Source organism: Hypanus sabinus, chromosome 20, assembly GCF_030144855.1.
Source record: "Hypanus sabinus isolate sHypSab1 chromosome 20, sHypSab1.hap1, whole genome shotgun sequence".
Classification (NCBI taxonomy): Eukaryota; Metazoa; Chordata; class Chondrichthyes; order Myliobatiformes; family Dasyatidae; genus Hypanus; species Hypanus sabinus.
In genome coordinates this window covers 14,121,825-14,141,943 of record NC_082725.1, presented here as the reverse complement: position 1 = coordinate 14,141,943, position 20,119 = coordinate 14,121,825, and positions in this window count along the sequence as shown.

The following is a 20,119-nucleotide window of genomic DNA, read 5'->3' as shown; positions in this document are numbered from 1 at the left end:
ACTCCATGCTGCCTATATCTATTGTAGACATCCCTCTTTTTCCGAACCAAATTTCTAATATCCCTTGAAAACCATGGTGCTTTCAAACCTTTAACCTTTCCTTTCAACCTAACAGGAACATAAAGATTCTGTACCCTCATAATTTCACCCTTAAATGACCTCCATTTCTCTATTACATCCTTCCCATAAAACAACTTGACCCAATCCACTCTCTCTAAATTCCTTCGCATCTCCTCAAAGTTAGCCTTTCTCCAATCAAAAATCTCAACTCTAGGTCCAGTCCTGTCCTTCTCCATAATTATATTGAAGCTAATGCTATTGTGATCACTGGAGCCAAAATGCTCCCCAACACATACATCTGTCAGCTGACCTATCGCATTCCCTAACAGGAGATCCAACACTGCCCCATCTCTAGTTGGTACTTATATGTATTGTTGCAAAAAACTATCCTGCACACATTTCACAAACTCTAAACAATCCAGCCCTTTTACAGAATGAGCTTCCCAGTCTATGTGTGGAAAATTAAAATCTCCCACAATCACCACCTTGTGTTTACTACAAATATCTGCTATCTCCTTACACATTTGCTTTTCCAACTCATGCTCCCCATTAGGTGGCCTATAATACACTCCTATCAGTGTTACTACACCCTTCCCATTCCTCAATTCCACCCAAATAGCCTCCCTAGAGGAGCTCTCTAATCTATCCTTCTAAAGCACCGCCATAAGATTTTCTCGGAAAAGCAATACAACACCTCCTCCTCTGGCCCCTCCTACTCTATCACACCTGAAGCAACTAAATCCAGGAATATTTAGTTGCCAATCACACCCTTCCTGCAACCATGTTTCACTAATAGCTACAACATCATAATTCCAGGTATCAATCCACGCTTTAAGCTCATCCACCTTTCTTACAATGCTCCTAGCATTAAAATAGATACATTTAAGATACTCCCCACCCCCTCCTCTCTTTTCATCCCTAACTATGCATTCAAATTTGTTCTCCTTTTTTTTCTTCTCCCCGGCATCTTTGGGCTGAGCGCATCCCTTCTCCATCACCTGCCTTTCCTCCCTCACACACCGTCTATTTACTTGCTCTACTGGTGAACTAACCACCTCTCCCATGGTTTCCTCAAATTGATTCCCCCCCCCCCCCATCTTACTAGTTTAAAGTCTGCCCCGTAGCCCTCGCAAACCTCCCCGCTAGGATATTGGCCCCCCAGGATTCAAGTGTAACCCATCCTTCTTGAACAGGTCATGCCTGCCCCAGAAGAGGTCCAAATGATCCAGAAACTTGAATCCCTGCCCCCGCTCCAATCCCACTGCCATGCATTCATCCTCCACCTAATTCTATTCCTACTCTCACTGTCATGTGGCACAGGCAGTAATCCTGAGATTACTACTTTTGCGGTCCTTCTTAACTGCCTTCCTAACTCCCTATACTCTTGTTTCAGGATCTCTTCCCCTTTCCTACCTATGTCATTGGTACCTACGTGCACCACGACCTCTGGCTCCTCACCCTCCCACTTCAGGATATCTTGGACGCGATCAAAAACGTCCCGAACCCTGGCACTAGGGAGGCAAATTACCATCCGGGACTCCCGATCACCTCCACAGAACCACCAGTCTGAACCCCTGACTATCGAGTCCCCTATTACTATGGTCCTCTTTCTTCTATCCCTACCCTTCTGAGCTACAGGGCCGTCCTCTGTGCCGGAGGCCCGGCCACTGTCACTTCCACCAGGAAGGCTGTCCCCCCCCCCCCCCCCAAACAGTACTCAAACATGAGTACTTATTGTCAAGGAGTACAGCCACCGGGGTACTCTCTAGTACCTGCCTCTTCCCCTTCCTGACCGTGACCCACCTATCTGCCTCCCGTGGCCCCGGAGTGACCACCTGCCTGTAACTCCTCTCTATCACCTCCTCACTCTCCCTGACCAGGCGAAGGTCATCGAGCTGCAGCTCCAGTTCCCTAACTCGGTCCCTCAGGAGCTGCAGTTCGGTACACCTGGCGCAGATGTGGATGTCCGGGAGGCTGGGAGACTCCAGGACCTCCCACATCCGACACCGAGAACAACAAGCTGCCCTCACACTCATACTTCCCGAAAAACTGAAAAATAACAAGAACTATAAAATAAGCCCCCGAGCCCAAGCCCTACACTCTGCTCCCAGCGAACTCCGCTGCCCGCTTCTTAAGGCTGCGTTCTTTTTATATCTTCCCTCCTTCACGCGCCTGCGCAGTCCCGCCTCTCAGAACTCCGATCTGAGACGCAATTGGACAATTTGAAAATGGCCGCCGCCGCACTTGCTCTCAAAGGCTCGCTGTCCTCTTCCAAAAGAGAGCTACCTCACTCAGTCTCTCCTTTTTTATATCTTCCCTCCTTCCCATCATGTGGACTGGAAACTTGTTGCAGGAGGAATTTGAAAAGCATCGCCTTCTTCTGAAAATAAAGATCCTTGAACTGAGCACACCCTTGTCCTTTGTACTTGCTTATTTATTCTTTGGACATCCTCCTCCCATTACCTGTTATTTGCTCATCACCCAAAATTAATGCTGAATCTAATCTGTTAGCTGTAAGATTACAAATTTCAAATTCATGGATTTCTACAGATGTAGTGTGAGGAGCATTCAGACTGGTTGCATCACTGTCTGGTATGGAGGGGCTGCTGCACGGAATTGGAAAAAACTGTAAACTCAGCGGCTCCGTCATTGGCACTAACCTCCCCCGCATCCAGGTCATCTTCAAAAGGAGCACCTATCGCTGAGTGCCCCCATCATCCAGGGCATGCCCTCTTCTCCTCGCTACCATCAGGAGCATGAAGACATGTATTGAATGTTTCAGGAACAGCTTATTCCTCTTTGTTATCAGATTTCTGAATGGACAATGAACTCATGTAAACTTGCTCACTATCATCTTGTTCTGGTCTCTTTTTGCACTACTTATTTAATTTTAAATATATATTTCTTATTGTAATTTATACTCTATTATTGTGTTGCAGTGTACTGATGCTGCAAAACAATAAATTTCATGACATATGCCAGTGATATTAAACCCGATTCTGATTATAGTGCACTTCTGTTTTTTGGATACTGATGTAATTTCACTGGATTTGCATCTCATTTTTCAATGTCTGTTCTCCTAATTGTACTCTTATTGTCCTGGTTTGATAGGGTGGAACGTGTAGCCCAGATTATATAAACCCAAAGGTGAAATGTTAAACAGCTCCACCTGTTGAGGGATATAAATGAGGTTTACCGAATTAAAAATAAACTCGGGGAGAAAAAAAAGCTAAGCAAGAACAAGGCGTGGCTGACACAGCGCGGGAAAGTGAGAGAAACGCAGCAAGCTATTAGAAACTAAAGATATAAACTTAAAAGTGGAATTAGTAGTGCGTATCTCTACCCTACTAACTTGAAAAGCTCGGGGTGAAACCCCTGGAGGAGAGATGATAGCGATAAAGGATCTATTGAAACTACAGCTATAACAAGACAATATCGGCAGAGACGAGTGTCCAAGATCTCGACTGTGTAACCGGGAATTAGTTCTGTTAAATCACACCAAGGGATTTGTCAGGTTTTTTTTTTGTATAAGTTTGTAAATTGATTTTCCATGGATGATCAGCTAGTTCACCCGACGAACCAAGAAACGAGATGGCGATCCACCCAAGGTTGTAGAACCAGTGCGGGAGCCAGAAGTTTAATGAGGCAGAAGATTTAATACAATTGGATATATAAATTTATTTTCATTTGAATGATCTGAATTTGATTTTCTGCAAGAACTGATTATTTTTGCATAGACTTTGGTAAGTTACTCAATGAGATTTACTTTGTTTAAAAGCTGTGATGGAGAATTGTGAAAGGAGTTGAGATGTATAGATATATAATTTTTTAATTTGTAGAAATACAGACTTGAACTGAAACTGAAGTTAACTATAATACTTACTAGGAATTGAACTAGTTTTCTAACTAATAGAGATAAATAAAAAGGAAAGGTTAGTCTGTAAACCTTTAAATAGAGAATAACACTAGATCTAATTAATTAGAGAAATCCAAGTAACAAAGGTTATTCTAATGAATATCACTGATTCTAACTAAAAAGGAATGCAGATTTTGTTGATATCTGAGATTTGGAACCTAAACAGAATTTTGGAATTTTGAATTGTTCTTACTCATGTAAATATTTTGTATATATTGTTTTTTTTATAAACAAAACTTGCCTCCAGAGGTGTATGTTTTCTATTGACTGTCTTCTTTGGATACCTAGAGCTTTTGATGGCCTACTAGCACCTAGTATAGTACTATGTAATTTGATTTTTCTCATAAAGAGTGCAGCGACCAGTCACATGAGATAGGACCAACACTACACAGGTGTCACATGCAGTAGCAAACTGGTTAGTGTCACATAGTGCTTCCCAAATGTTTTTAGCTAAAATGCCCCTCTAGAGCACTTCATACCTGACAACACCACTCTTAGGCACAATATACTTTCCACAGTGTAAAAGCACGTCTAACATATGCAAACATGAGAAAAATCATTCTTCATTAAATTTTTATTTGTCTTACACTGTGCCTGTGCTCTGTACAGCAGCTTCAATATCAACGTGATTCTTGACCTTGATGGGTTTTAGTAAGAGTTGAAATAACTGTTTTAAGACGTTACAGCAAAAACCTCAAGTCCCTACACATAACAATGTCCAACCGTTTTCTGTTTTTTGTGCATATGTAGCTCACTCCACTTGTTCTTGTAAAGAAATGGGTTAATTATCCAGTCTGGAATTGCCAGATCATTTTTCTTCAGTGACTACAGGTGTAAGCAGTACCCTTGCAAATCACTGTCTGTGAAAGAGAGTGCCATACTTTGTTTTGAACTTTCTGCAAAAGAGAATATCCTCATAAACTTTTCCATTCTTGATAAAATATACATATGCCTTAGCAATGCCACATTGTCTCACACAGTTGATTCATCAAGTTGTATTCCAAATTCTCTTTTTTGAACCTGTGTTTAGTCGATACTCAATGTTTTCACTCATTCCATCAATACCATGATCTACAGAGTTATTACTCAGAAGAATTGATTGGAAAGTACTGATATCCATTTTGAGAACAGTGGTGAGCACTTATGATACAGCAGGCATTATTATCTTTCACCAATTGATTGAGATTTTCCACACTTTACTATCATTTTGGAAATGTTATAAGAAGCAACGAGACCACTATTGAGGTCACTTTTAGCTTTCTTGGCAAACGACTTGAGTGTGCGACACTTGTCAAATGCTTCTTTCAACTTCTGGAACAGAGTAATAGAATGAAGTAGCCTTTTCAGGGTGACTTCTATGGAAGTATTCCTGCAATCTTGATGGTTTCATGGTTTCTTTACAAATAAGACACATGGGGCATTGCTGATCTGACGGGAGTGGAATAAAACCATACTCCAGGTATGTAACATTGTATTGACGCATTTTCTGTAGTTCCTCTTTCTTAGCAGGATTAGAATTCAAGGCTTCCCTACCGTCAGACTCATAGAGATTGCACCATACTTATTTACCTATCATTAACAGGACAAAATTAAAATAAAACGTTAGCACAAACTGCGAATGCCTATTGGATGTTGAGGATGGCAGCGAGTTGACGCTGATGGAACAACAGTGGTGGCACGCAAAGGAATGGTGAGGGGAAGATGACGATCTCAACAACAACAATTATATTGGCAAGGATTCCGATTGGAATCTGAATGTTAGTCGGGATAGAGCCGATGTTCAGCAGATTGCCTTTATACTATTCCAGTTAGCACGATTGACCAATCACATGAAGTCTCATAATTCCACCAAAGATGGTTCTTACTGCATACATGAAGCCAAGGTCACTTTGAACACGTCAAAAGGAATCCCCAGGGAGGGTTGGCAGGTTCACTGATTGGCTCTATTTCCCCGTTTGGTTATGGCCAGCATTGCATCGTTGCACAACCTTTTTTCCGTAGATCTGTAGAGAAAGTTGAGAGGGTGTATTTCACTTACCAACTGTTAAATTGCATGAGCTCATTCCATGCTGTGAGTCAAGGGGAAATGTTGGACAGTCTGGTTGCTAATTTATGCATCCCCTATAATGCCTGTTTTGTTGCTAAGGCCTGATGAGATTGCCGAGTTTCGGATGTGTTGTGACGATGACGCAGAGCTATGGTCCCTCCTGTGTTCCAGTGCCTCGTCCTTTTTTTGGAACAGTCAGTCAGGTCTCGTGCCTCGAGTTAGGGTGCCGCTTACCTCCCCTAAGAATCTCGAACACCCTGTGAAGACCTCTATTTCCCCTAACGCCCCTTAGGACATGTAACTGCCCCCTTGGGGAGGGGGGTGGTACCGTTCCCATTGGGAATCACTGGTGTAACACTATTACAGCACCACCTGTTTAATACCCACTGCTGTCTGTAAGGAGTTTGTGCGTTCTCCCCGTCACTGTGTGGGTTTCCTCTGGGTGCTCCAGATTCTAAAGATGTACAGATGAGTGTTAGTGAGTTGTGGGCATGTTATGTTGGCACCTGAAATGTGGCGGCACTTCCTAATTTGATTAAAAGCTAGTGATGTGTTTCACCGTATGTTTTGGTGTATGTGTGACAAATAAAGCTAATCTTTAATGGAATAAATGATACACTGTAATGGATTATTGGTGCAGAAAAATTATAATGCAGCTGATGTTCAACAGCACCTCCTGAATCCCCAATTTTTGCCTGATTTGTTCATAATCTACCCCATTTAGTACACAATATCCCCAGTGTAGAGGAAGGATAACTTCTCTGCACTTGTCAGTTCCAGCACTGCTACCATGGACACACGCAATTTGCAATAGGTAGATCTGTGAACAGATCACATTGGCTTTTCTATCACATTTTATAATCCACCTGCCATGTGCTGTGTCCTTCAGAATTTAGTGATTGCTCAATGATGCTTTCTCTGAATTACTGATAATAGACATCCGGCCTCGAGCAAACTCTGTGCCTTTATTATCCCTGATGTTTCTTCCAAGAAATTCTCAATAAGGAAGAGCACTGAGTTATCGGCTGAACCATAGAGAGCATTCTGTCTGGATGCATAAGAGCTCGATATGGCAACTGCTTTGCACGTCACTGCAAAAAACTGCAGAGAGTTGTGGACACAGCTCAGCACAGCACATGAACCTCCATCAACTCAGTCTGTACTTCTCGCTGCCTCAGTAAAGCAGCCAGCATAATCAAAAAAACACACCCACACCACACAATACCTTTCCTCTCCCACCCGCCCCCCACCATCTCTCATTGGGCAGAAGATACTAAACACTGGCTTTGCTGATTGCCAAACTGTTGCGAAGGGTACTTTCTCAATGCTGGCCGACGGGGTCCTTCCTCAGGATGCTGGCTCACATTGCTAACAGTATTCCCACTAGCACTAAGAGCAGCTTCATCCACGTTCTCTTCCGAATCCCGCTCCATTTCTTGTTCTTCTACTTCGCCCTAACACTCCTTCGATGAACTGCTGTCGTCTTCTTCCCCACTCACTTTTTGCATGTCACTTTCAATTTAGACAGGCTCAGGCTGAGACGCCACTGATTCCTCCGGATGAGGTCGTTTTCTCACTAAGAATCGATCCATTTTTCACGCCGGCCAAAATAATGCACGTGCCAGGCCCACGCGAGCTAGTAAAAGCACAATGTGTATGTGTGTGTGGCATCTGTTAGTCTCGCGAGACCACGGATCTGCCTCTGGATCCTGCACAATGTATGTATACTATCAATCCCTTGTGTGAGAGTGAGTGACATCACCCCCTTAAGTGATCTTAGATCAGCTTAACTGATCTGAATGAGGACAGCGACGGCAAGACATTGACAACGAATGAATAAGCGGAAGTGTAGAGTGGATCTGACCACAGACCTGCACAGAGTTTATAACTTGGTTGCTGTGTGGGTGCTATGGTAACTGGGGGCGCTGTTTCACTAGATCAACTGGAGAAACAAGCTGTATTCAAAACTATACAGAGAAAGCAGCTGCAATTTGTATGTCAAATTTCCAGTTAATTTCTTGTTGCTGCTATAACCACCTCAGCACCGCCCCTGTCTGTGGCTCAGAAGGGAATTAGGGGAGAAGAGGCATACTATGGTGATAGGGGATTAGTTTATTTGGGGAACAGAAAGGAGGTTCTGTGGGTGAGAACAAGATTCCTGGATGGTATGTTACTTCATGGGTGCATGAGTCTGGGACACCTAGGATTGAGTCCTCAGCATTCTGAAGTGGGAGGGGGAACAGGAGGAGTTCATGGCCCATGTAGGTACCAATGACATGGGCAGAATGAGTGACAGAATTCTGCAAAGTGAGTTCAGGGAATTAGGTACTAAGTTAAAGGGCAGGACCTCCAGGGTTGTGATTTCAGGACTGTTACATGAGCCACGTGCTAGTGAGGACAGAAATAGGAAGATTACACAATTTAACATGTGGCTAAGAAGTTGGTGTAAGAGGGGGGACATGAGACTTTTGGGTCATTGGGCTCTCTTCCAGGGAGGCTGGGACCTGTACAGTAGAGACATCTAGAACGAGACAGTTTGTACCTGAACTGGAAGGGGACTAATATCCTAGCGGTAACACTTACACTTGCTGGGGCTGCAGACATGTGTTGTGGGGGGCGGGGGGGCGGTGTTATACTAGAGCTGCAGAGGAATGGGAACCAGAGTTTCAGAACAGATATTGGAGAGGTTGTGGGGACAGATGTTGTTAAGACTTCAAAGTGAGGAATGAAAAGATTAATCATGGTGTGACTAATGTCCTGAACTGCATACATTTCAAAAGAAGAAATATTGTAGGAAGTTTGCACGAGCTCAGGGCATGGAACAACACCTACAAATATGATGTTTAGCCATTAGTGAGACTTGGTTGCAGGAGGGGCAGGACTAGCAGCTCAATATTCAGGGGTTCCGTTGATATAGGTGCGACAGGGCGGGAGCGATTAAAGGAGGATGGGTGGCAATGCTTGCCAGGTAAAATGTCTTGGCAATGCTCAGTCAGGACAGACCGGTGAACTCTTCTAGTGAGGCATTATGGGTGGAACTGAGAAATAAGAACGATATGATCATGTTAATGGGGCTATATTATAGGCTACCCAACAGTCTGAAGGATTTAGAGGAACAAATTTGTTGAGAGATTGCAGACTGTTACAAGAAAAATAAGCTTGTTATAGTAGGTGATTTTAACTTTCCACATATTGACTGGGAATCCCATACTGTAAAAGGTCTAGATGGGATAGAGTGTGTTCAGGAAAGTTTCCTTCATCAGTACGTAGAAGTCCCAACGAGAGAATAATACTGGATCTGCCATTAGGAAATGAGACCGAGCAGGTGACAGAAGAACACTTTGCATCTTTGCATTTTGCCATTAGTTTCAAAGTAAAAATGCAAAATGATAGGTCTAGTCCACTGGTTGAGATTCTAAATTGGACAAAGACTATTTTTGATGGTATCAGGAAGGATCTGGCAACTGTGGAGTGGGCCTAGTTATTTTCTGGCAAAGGTGTACTGGGTAAGTGGGAGGCCTTCAAAAGTGAAGTTTTGAGAGTACAAAGCATGTATGTGCCTGTCAGAATAAAAGGTAAAGATAACAGATGTAGGGAACCTTGGTTTTCAAGAGATATTGAGGCCCTGGTTAAGAAAAAAAAAAGGTGTATTGCAGATATAGGCAAAAAGGAACAAAGGAGGTGGCTATGAAGTATGAGAAATGCATGAGGATATTTAAGAAAGAAATCAGGAGGGCTTAAAGAAGGCATGGAGTTGTCCTAGCAGTCAAGGTGAAGGGATCTGGGAATGCAGGTCCATCATTCATTGAAAGTGGTGTCACAGGGATTTAGTGTCATAAAGAAACCATTTTGTACATTGGCCGTCATAAATTAAAGTATTGAGTACTGAAAATGGGATGTTATGTCGAAGTTGTATAAGACATTGGTGAAACCTAATTTGGAGTAGAGTGTCACCAACCAACAGGAAAGATGTAAATAAGATTGAAAGAGTACAGTGAACATTTACAAGGACAAAAAAATTCTTCCCATCCTCCCTACTTACAGCAGTTACGGTTTCCTGATCAATACTGCGTGGCCATCTTATCTTTTACATTTCGCACCCCATGACGCTTTTAGATTCTACACCCTGAAATGCTGAGTTTCCAATCCTGCCTAGCTTTTAACCACATCTGGCAACAATATCACATTCCCATATGCTAATCAACACTCTCAGTTCATCTGTTTTACTTGTCAGACTCTTTGTATTAAAATAGATGTAATCTAGACTTGTATTCTTCCCAAGTGCCCTGTCAAGTCTATGCACAAATAATGCCTACTAGACTGAGTAACCTACTGAGTTTTCCTTTTATATCTGGCTATTCATCTCCTACTATATCTTTATTCTGTGCCCCTGATTCCTCAGTCAGATTAATTTAAATCTGCTACAGAAGAATTACCAAAGCTCCTGATGAGGATAGCTGAACCAGCTTTGTTTCATGTTCATCCTGGTTTATATAGAACATTACAGCACAGTACGGACCTGTTCACTCATGGTGCTGTGCTGATCTCTTAAACCTCACCAAGATCAATCTAACTCTTCCCTCCTGCAGAGCTCTCCATTTTTCTTTCATCCATTGCCTATCTAAGAGTCTCTTAAATGCCCCTTATGTATCTGCCTCTATCACCATCCTTGGCAGCACATTCCATGCACCCACCACTCTCTGTGTTTAAAAAAACTACCTCTGATATTCCCACCATACCTTCCTCCAATCACCTTAAAATTATGCCCCCTTGTATTAGCCATTTCCATCCTGGGGGAATGAAGACACTGGCTGTCCTCTCTGACAATGTCCCTAATCATCTTGTACATCTCCATCAGGTCACCCCTCATCTTCCTTCGCTTCTAAGAGAAATAAAGTGCTAACATGTTCAACCTTTCTACATGAGACATGCTCTCTAATCCAGGCAGACAGCATCCTGGTAAATCTCCTCTGCACTCTCACATCCTTCCTATAATGAGGCATTGAGAACTGAACACCATACTTAAAGTGTAGTCTAACCAGAGATTTATAAAGCTGAAACATTACCTCGTGGTGTAATAGATCTCACCATACCTAGGACTGGTCCCAATTATTCAGAGATTCAAATCCCTTTCACTAACACTAATTGTTTAGCCACACTATCAGCTGCTCAAACTCTTTCTCCAATGTTCAGGAGCATGTGGATCTGGAAGCAAAGCAGGGATTACAGCCTTAGAATTCTTGTTTATTAATTTGCTACCTAATTTTCCAAACTGCACTTTCAGCACCTTATACTTCAGTTGATTATGCTACATAAAGAGACAATTCAGCCCATCAATTTTATGCTGGTCCTGTGTGGAGCAATATATATTCAATCCCATTATATCATTTTCTCCCCATCACCTTAAATTATATTTCCCTCAGGCACCTATCCCAGTCCCATTTTGAAGATTAACATCATTTGCTAATATTCAGCACAGCAGTGTAGCAGTTAGTGTAGCACTTTACAGCACTAGTGATATGGGTACATTTCCCCCTTCATCCATAACTGTGCGGATTTCCTCTGGGTGCTCCTGTTTCCTCTCATATTCCAAAGATATATGGATTAGGGGAAAATTAGCTAGCCCTGCCCCCACCGTCATAATCAGACTCGGCATCTTTTTTTCTCCAGTCCTGATTAAAGGTCTCGGCCCGAAACATCGATTGGACTCTTTTTCATAGATGCTGCCTGGCCTGCTGAGTTCCTCTGATATTTTGTGTGTGTTGCTTGGATTAGGGTTGGTGAGGTGTGGGCATCCTATAATGGTGTCAGAAGCATGCTGATAATTGCTACAGCACATGTTTGGACTGTGTTAGTTGTTGACACTAAAGACTCTTTTCACAGTATGTTTCAATATTTCAATGTACATATGAAAAATAAATCTAATCTTGTTTAATCTTTCTTAAACCTGTCAGCAATCCAATGGGCAGCATTGAAGTTCCTCCATCTGTGGTGGTGGTCACAGCTTCCTTCATCATGTCAGTAGCTTCCTCTCAGTCTTCTCGACTGTCAGCCATGCAAATCCCTACTGGAGGGTCAGGAAAACTATCACACTCAAATGTAAAAGGGTTCTTCATCGCTATTTCCATAACAGTTTTGTTTTATCAGTCAGAGTTGTTAGCCCTGAGCTGAACCTCCCGAACCTGAAGGACCAGTAGACCACTCTTAGTCTGGCCTCTACTTTCTGACTTGTTAGGCATGGGTGATCCTACCAAGAACTAAAGCATGAAGCCCTGACTCCAGCCAACACAGCTATCGAGGCACGCAAGCCTCCAAACCATGACAAGGTTGTGGTCCTCTTGGAGGTGCATGACAAAAAAGTATGGTTAAAATGGGAGAAGTCTCTTCAGATAATGTGTTGTGCCAGTGGCTTTTGGGCCACCTGTTTAAGGAAGCCATTAAAATAAAACTAGAGGAAAAGAATTTTAACAAGGAAGAAGATCTTACTCTAAGTAAGAACTGTAATTGTAAACAAGGTGGGAGAGCAGAAACCTGATTGGATGAGGCTAACCAATCAGGAGGGTCGGTTTAAGGGGGTATAAATACCACTGGACAACACATGCTCAGATATCATCCCTGAAGAAGATGGCAGAGTTTGTCATCAAAACATTGGTTATAATTGATAGTCGTACCCAGCTGAAAGACTGAGGGAGTTTATTCTCTGGAATTTTAAAGTTTTCACTGTATTTCAACCTTTCTAATAGTTGTGGTTGCTAGCTTCTTCCCCTCTGCCATCAGACATCTGAACGGTCAATGAACCCACATACACTATCTCACTTTTTTTTTTACTCTCTTTTTGTACTAAGTATTTAAGTTTTTTCTCTATATATATTTCTTATTGTAACTTATCATCTTTATTATGTATTGCACTGTACTGCTGCCGCAAAACAATAAATGTCCTGACATATGCCAGTGATTCAGATTGAATCACTCATGTCATCTCCGGCATACAGGTGTAAAGGAGAATGAACCTATTGCTTCTTGAGATCCTGTGTAGCACAAGAAAAAAACGCAACGAGATAAGGAACACAATAAAAATACAATATAAAAATGTAAGATAGCTTATATACGCAGATTGATTCTATGTCCATAAAGTGATGCTAGGCACATGAGTGTCTGTACATAAGGTGACTCTGACAGAGAATGATAAAGTAATGGTAGTGTTGATCATGTTTACTGCTTGGGGAAAGTAACTGTTTTTGAGTATGATAGTCCTGGCTTGGATGCTACGAAGCCTCCTCCACGATGGGACTGGGACAACCATAAGCAGGGTGGGTAGGATCCTTCATGATGATGTAGGGCCTTTACCAGCACCTTTATATATATGATGGCAGGCAGGCTGATGCCGGTGATGCATTGGGCAGCTTTGACTACCTATTGTAGAATCAGAATCAGAATCAGGTTTAAAATCACTGGTGTATGTTGAGAGATTTGTTAACTTTGCAGCAGCAACACAATGCAATACATGATAATAGAGACGGGAAAAAAATCTGGTAGAGGGGAAGAAGCTATTCCTGAATTGTTGAGTCTGTGCCTTTAAGCTTCTGTACCTCCTTTCTGACGGTAGCAATGAGAACAAGGCATGTCCTGGGTTGTGGGGGTTCTTTCTGAAGCACCACTCCTTGATGATCACCTGGATACTATGGAGACTAGTGCCCAAGATGGAGCTAATTTTACAACTCTCTGCAGCGTACTTTGATCCTGCCTAGCATACTTTCAGCACCCGCCCCCCCCCCAATACCAGACAGTGGTGCAACCAGTTAGAATGCTCTCCACAGTACACCTGCAGAAATTAGTGCTTTTGGTGACTAGCCAAATCTCCCCAAACTCCTAATAAAATATACCTGCTGTCTTGCCTTCTTTATAGCTGCATCGATATGCTGGGTCCAGGTTAGATCCTCAGAAATATTGACAACCGAGCGCTTGAAACTGCTCACTCTTTCCACCTCTAATCCCTCTATGAGGACTGGTGTGTCTTATCCTTTCCAAAGTCCACAATCTTTGATCTTGGTGACATTGACTGCATGGTTGTTGCTGCGACACCTCTTATCTAGCTGGTATATCACACTCCTGTACACCTTCTCGTCACCATCTGAGATACTGCCAACAGTGGTTCTATCATCAGCAAATGTATCAATGCCATTCAAGCTGTGCCTAACCTATCTGTCCACTTCAGTTCAATTCCCATCCCAAGCAGTGATGTAGTTTGTTAGGATGCTCTGTACTGCACATCTGTAGAATGGTGTGAGTATAGATGTAGAAAGCCCAGCTCTCTTCAACCTCCTCGGAAAGTAGAGGCATCAGTGAGCTTTTCTGATTGTGTATGATGTGTTCTGACTCCATGAGAGGTTGTGTGAGAAGTGCACTCCCAGAAGCTGATTTTGATTTTAACCGAATTAAATTTTCATCAGCAAACATTACAGTTTACATTATTGCATAGAAGGATGTTATCTTTTTCAGCAGAAATACATATCATGCCAAGAGCCACTTTTGGATATTGAAAAAAATATCTTTCTGGCTTCTAGAGTTTTAGTCATTTTAAAGATTGCTGTGGACAATATTGTTACTAAAACATTACAAACAGAAAGTGAAAGTTTAACTCATTCTTTCTCCGTACACTTTGTTTCCTAAGAGTTTTGCATCCACCTCAGCATTTTTCTTGGATCTCATGGAAGATGTTTTTGCTGATCTGTCTGCCATTTTCAATTTCCCACAATGCTATATGCCTGTACCTTATTAAATATGTCCCCCATTGACCCTTCTCATTAACCTCAAAAAATTCAATTATTAAGCAGGTTTGACTTTTCCTTAAAAATTCCACAATATCCCTCAGAATTGCTTCCAAAACATTTCCGATGACGTTGGGTTATCTGGTCTGTATTCAGTTCATCTGTTCCTTCCTCTGCTACCAGGCCTCTAGTCAAAAGGATCGGAACATGATGGAGCCCTGATTATTCCTTCCTTCCTTCTTTCAGCAGCCTGAAATGAACTTTCTCTCAGTTTGGTAAGTTATCTACTTTTAATGATTCTAAACCTTTCAATATATCTCTAGATGTGATAATACATCGAAACACACAGTGAAATGTGTCATCTGAGACAACAACCAACGTAGTCTGACTATGTGCGGGGGGCAGCCCGCAACTGTTCTCATGCTTCTGACACCAACATAGCAAGCTTACAACTCATTAACCCTTACAAATCCATACATCTTTGAAATGTGGGAGGAAATGAGTGTCCCTCGCACCCCAGCGAGTTGTGGGTGTCTGGAATTTGTTGCCAGGGGAGATGGTAGAGCTGGAGTCATCTGACTAATTTAAGAGGCTATTAAACAGGCACAAGAAAAATGGGGTGGTATGTGAGAGGAAGCATTAGATTGATCCTGGAGTAGGTTGAAAGGCCAATACTGTGATGTATTGTTCTATGTTCCTTAATGCCCAATACTTTGACTACACTCACCCAGCATCTCTTTAAATTATGTGGCAGGACCACATAGAAGCCCAATGTAAACATTGGAAGGACTGAACTACTTCCTAAGTAACCCACTTGCCTGCCCCACCTAGCAAGTACTGTTTCATTTCTGAGAGAGTCTGCAGGTCCCACACTACTCTTCTTGGTCAACTCTGAATCCACAAAATTGGAGTGGAAGCATGTCAAGCAACCACTAAAGAAGAAGTTGTACCCAACTGTGACACACACAAACTGCTGGAGGAACTCCACAGACGCTTTGGGCCAAGACCCTTCATAAGTATTATTTTCCATTAGTGCTGCCTGGCCTGGTGAGTTCCACCAGCATTTTAGACCATAAGATATAGGAGCAGAATTGGGCCATTTGGCCTATCGAATCTACTCCGCCATTTCATAATGGCTGATCCAGTTTTCCTCTCAGCCCCAATCTCTTGCTTTCTTCCTGTATCTTTTCATGCCCTGACTAATCAAGAATCAATCAACCTTTGCCTTAAATACACCTAAAGACTAGACCTCCACAGCTTCCTGTTGCAAAAATTTCCACAGATTCACCACTCTTTGGCTAAAGAAATTCCTCCTCATCTCCTCATTTTGTATACATTGCTTTGCATTTCCAGCATCTGCAGACCTTCTCATGTCCCCAACTGTGAATTATTTAAGTAACTGAAGGCTGCATTTTATTCCCACCTTCAGCCAAGTGGGCTGGTTAACCAAAGTCCTGGAGCTAAAGTTCATCCATTTGTATCTCTAGGGCTATAACTATGAACAGCAGGCCACTCTAAAGTTGGAGGAACAACACTTCATATTCCTTCTGGGTAGCTTCTAACCTGAGGGCATGAACATTGATTTCTCTAACTTTGCGTAATTTATCCCCTCTCCCCTTTTTCTCTTTTTCCATACCCCATTCTAGCTCCCCTCTTACTCTTCTTTGATCCTCATTTGCCCATCACCTTCCTTGATGCTCTTCCTTCTTTCTCATGGTCCACTATCTTCTCCCATCTGCTTCAGCACATTACCTCTTCTACCTATCGTCTTCGAATTTCTCACTTTCTCCACCCACAGATCTTCCCCCTCGCCTGGCTTAATCATCACCTGACACTTTCTACTCCTTCCCCCACCCCACCCCACCTTCCTCCCTCTTCAGGCTTCTTCCCCTTTCCTTTCCTTTCCAATCCTGATGACAGGTCTCAGCCACAAAAGTTGGCTCTGTATTTCACTCTAGATGCTGCCTGATCTGTCGAGTTCCTTCAGCATTTTGTGGCTTTAGATTTATTTTCAAGGTACATAAATGTCACTATGTACAACCCTGAGATTCATTCTCTTGTGGGCATTCTCAATGAATCCATAATAAAATAATACCCATAACAGAATAAATAAAAGACTGCACCAACTGGGCCTAGAACCAATGTGCGAGACAGCAGACTCTGCAAGTACAAAAAAAAAGAAATAATAATATTAAATAAATAAGCACTAAATGTTGAGAACATGAGATGAAGAGCCCTTGAAAGTGAGTCCAGAGATTGTGCAAATACTTCAGTGATGGGGCAAAGAAGTTGAGTGAAGTTATCCCCTCTGTTTCAAAAGCCTAATTTTTGAGGGGTAGTAACGTCATGTGTGCATCATGAGGCTCCTGTACTGTACCTTCTTCCTGATGGCAACAGCGAGAAGAGACCAGGATGGTAGAGTCCCTGATGATGGATATTGCTTTCCTGCAACAGTGCTCCGTGTGGATATGGTCAATGGTGAGTTGGGCTTTATTCGTGATGGACTGGGCCGTATCTACTACTAATTGTAGGATTTTCAATTCAAGGGTGTTGGTGTTTCCATTCTACACTCTGATGTAGCCGGTCAATATACTCTCCCATGCACACCTGTAGAAATTTGTCGAAGTTTTAGATGTTATGCTGAATCTTTGTGAATTCCTAAGAAAGTAGAGGCTCTGACATGCTTTCTTTGTAATTGTACTTACGTGCTGGACCCAGAACAGATCCACTGAAATGATAACTCTGAGGAATTGAAAGTTGCTGATCTTTTGCTGTTTTCCTGTGGCAAGCTATGCCAACCATGAGTAATCTAAAATCCGTACTGCATGAATTGGAATTGAAAGGCAGTCAACAATATAGTCTTGGCATGATCTTTTTCTCCCTAATCTCGTTGGATTCACCTCTTTAATGGAATTGCCTTGCCTGCAATGTTCTCCGCATTGGCTCCTTTCTGACTCATTCCTCCATTTGGTGAAATTGTAAAATGATCTCAGTTATTTGGCTGAAAGACTGCATGTTTAAGATCCTTAAACAATAAAAAGGGCATAAAGAAACTGTATAAAGACACAACAAAGTATTGTTAAACTGGTAGCAAACACTCATTAGGAAACTCATGTAAAACAACCAATATTGTTTCAATTGAATCTTTGCAAATGTAGACTGGTATTTGCCAAATTTCTGATTCATTCAAACCTAAGACAACAGAATGCTCTGGTTGTGAATGCTTTGTGCTTCAGAGTTTCTCCTCATAGCCTTGCTTTCCTTCCTATCTATTATCTCCAGGTTTAAGCCCTCTGCGGTGTCCGGTCTCCTTTCTCTAATGCCCAATGAGCTTTCTTACTCCCTCCTCACTTGGAGTTATAGAGTCATGGAACACTACAACACAGAGACAGGTCCTTCAGCCCATCTAGTCACTGCCAACCATTAATCTGCCTAGTCCCATTGACCTGTATCTGGACCATAGCTCTCCACACCTCTCTCATCCATGTACTCATCCAAATTTCACTTAAATGTTGAAATTGACCATGCATCCATCACTTGTGCTGGCAATGTATTCCACACTTTCACCATCCTCCGAGCAAAGAAGATCCCTTTAAACATTTCACTTTTCACACTTAACCCATGACCTCTAGTTGTAGTCTCCCTCAACTTAGAGGAAAACTCTACTTCAATTTAATTTATCTAAACCCCTAATGTTGTATGCCTCTATCAAATCTCCCCTCTATCTTCAATGTTCTAGAGAATAAAGTTTACCCTATTCAAACTTTCCCTGTAACTCATTTTACCAGCTGGTCCAAATCCCACTGCAAGCTTTGATAGTCTTCCATGCTGTCCACTACATTCCCAGTTTTGGTATCACCTGCCAATTTGCTGATCCAGTTTACCACACCATCAACCAGACCATCGATACAGATGACAAGCAACAATGGACCCAGTACTGACCCCTGCAGCACACCACTAGTCACAGGCTTCCAGTCAGAAAATCAACCATCGATAGCCATTCTCTGGCTTCTTCCATGAAGCCAATGTCAAATTCAATGCCTCATCTTGAATGTCAAATGCCGGACCCTTCTTGACTAGCCTTGTTATTATTATTGTGTTCTTTATCTTTAGTGATCTTTTTGTGTTGCATCAGATCTGGAGTAACAATTATTTCGTTCTCCTCAAACTTGTGTACAGGAAATGACATTAAACAATCTTGGACATTGGCATTTATGCCGTGAAATCTGTTCAGAGAAGGGTTATACTTTCCTATGTGCAGTTGCTTACTGTATGACAAGCCAAAGCTACAATATTCCAGCAACCAATGTATTGTGTTTCATTGTGAACTTGATCTGATTTTTATAAATGATGGAAACATTTTGCAAAATGCCTTTCCACAAAGCCTGCATCTGTTTATGTTAGAAAAGCTGCAAATGTTTGGTTACACTCGATCATTGTGCAACTCTGTTACCAACTGTGACGCTCCCGAGCACAACTGCATTTCAACAGACAAGATGCAATTTATCAGCAGTAAACAGAGCCGAGTATGAATAGTGCCAGTGATTGTTTATAAAATCTGTCAGCTGCAAAGCTCCTGACAACCTGATCTCACTAAAGAGGGTGATGAGTCAACAATAGGGTTTGTGAACGGCTTTGGGAAATGTAATCACTGATTTGGCAGTGGATTAAGAATTGGGCAAATTACACACAACATGGATGAGAAACCGCATTAATCTGATTCGATCCAACTCCCCATTGCTTTCTCATCCACTTGCCACCTGACAGGAAAACTGGGGATGTGCAGTTGCCTTTTATAAAATTAGGAAATGTACTGGTTGGCAGGACCAGGGTCAGAGGTTGCTAGGTGCAGTCAAAGTCACTCAATGACCTGTTGTGATAAGGGTCAGTTGGTGGACAGTGTCAGTCAATGTCCAGGAGGAGTCATGATCAGTTGGTGACAGGGTCAGTCCATGACCAGGAGCAGTCAGGGTCAGTTGGTGACAGGGTCAGTCAATGTCCAGGAGGAGTCAGGGTCAGTTGATGACAGGGTCAGTCAATGTCCAGGAGCAGTCAGGGTCAGTCGGTGGACGGTGTCAGTCAATGTCCAGGAGCAGTCAGGGTCAGTTGGTGACAGGGTCAGTCAATGTCCAGGAGGAGTCAGGGTCAGTTGATGACAGGGTCAGTCAATATCCAGGAGCAGTCAGGGTCAGTTGGTGGACGGTGTCAGTCAATGTCCAGGAGCAGTCAGGGTCAGTTGGTGGACAGTGTCAGTCAATGTCCAGGAGCAGTCAGGGTCAGTTGGTGGACGGTGTCAGTCAATGTCCAGGAGCAGTCAGGGTCAGTTGG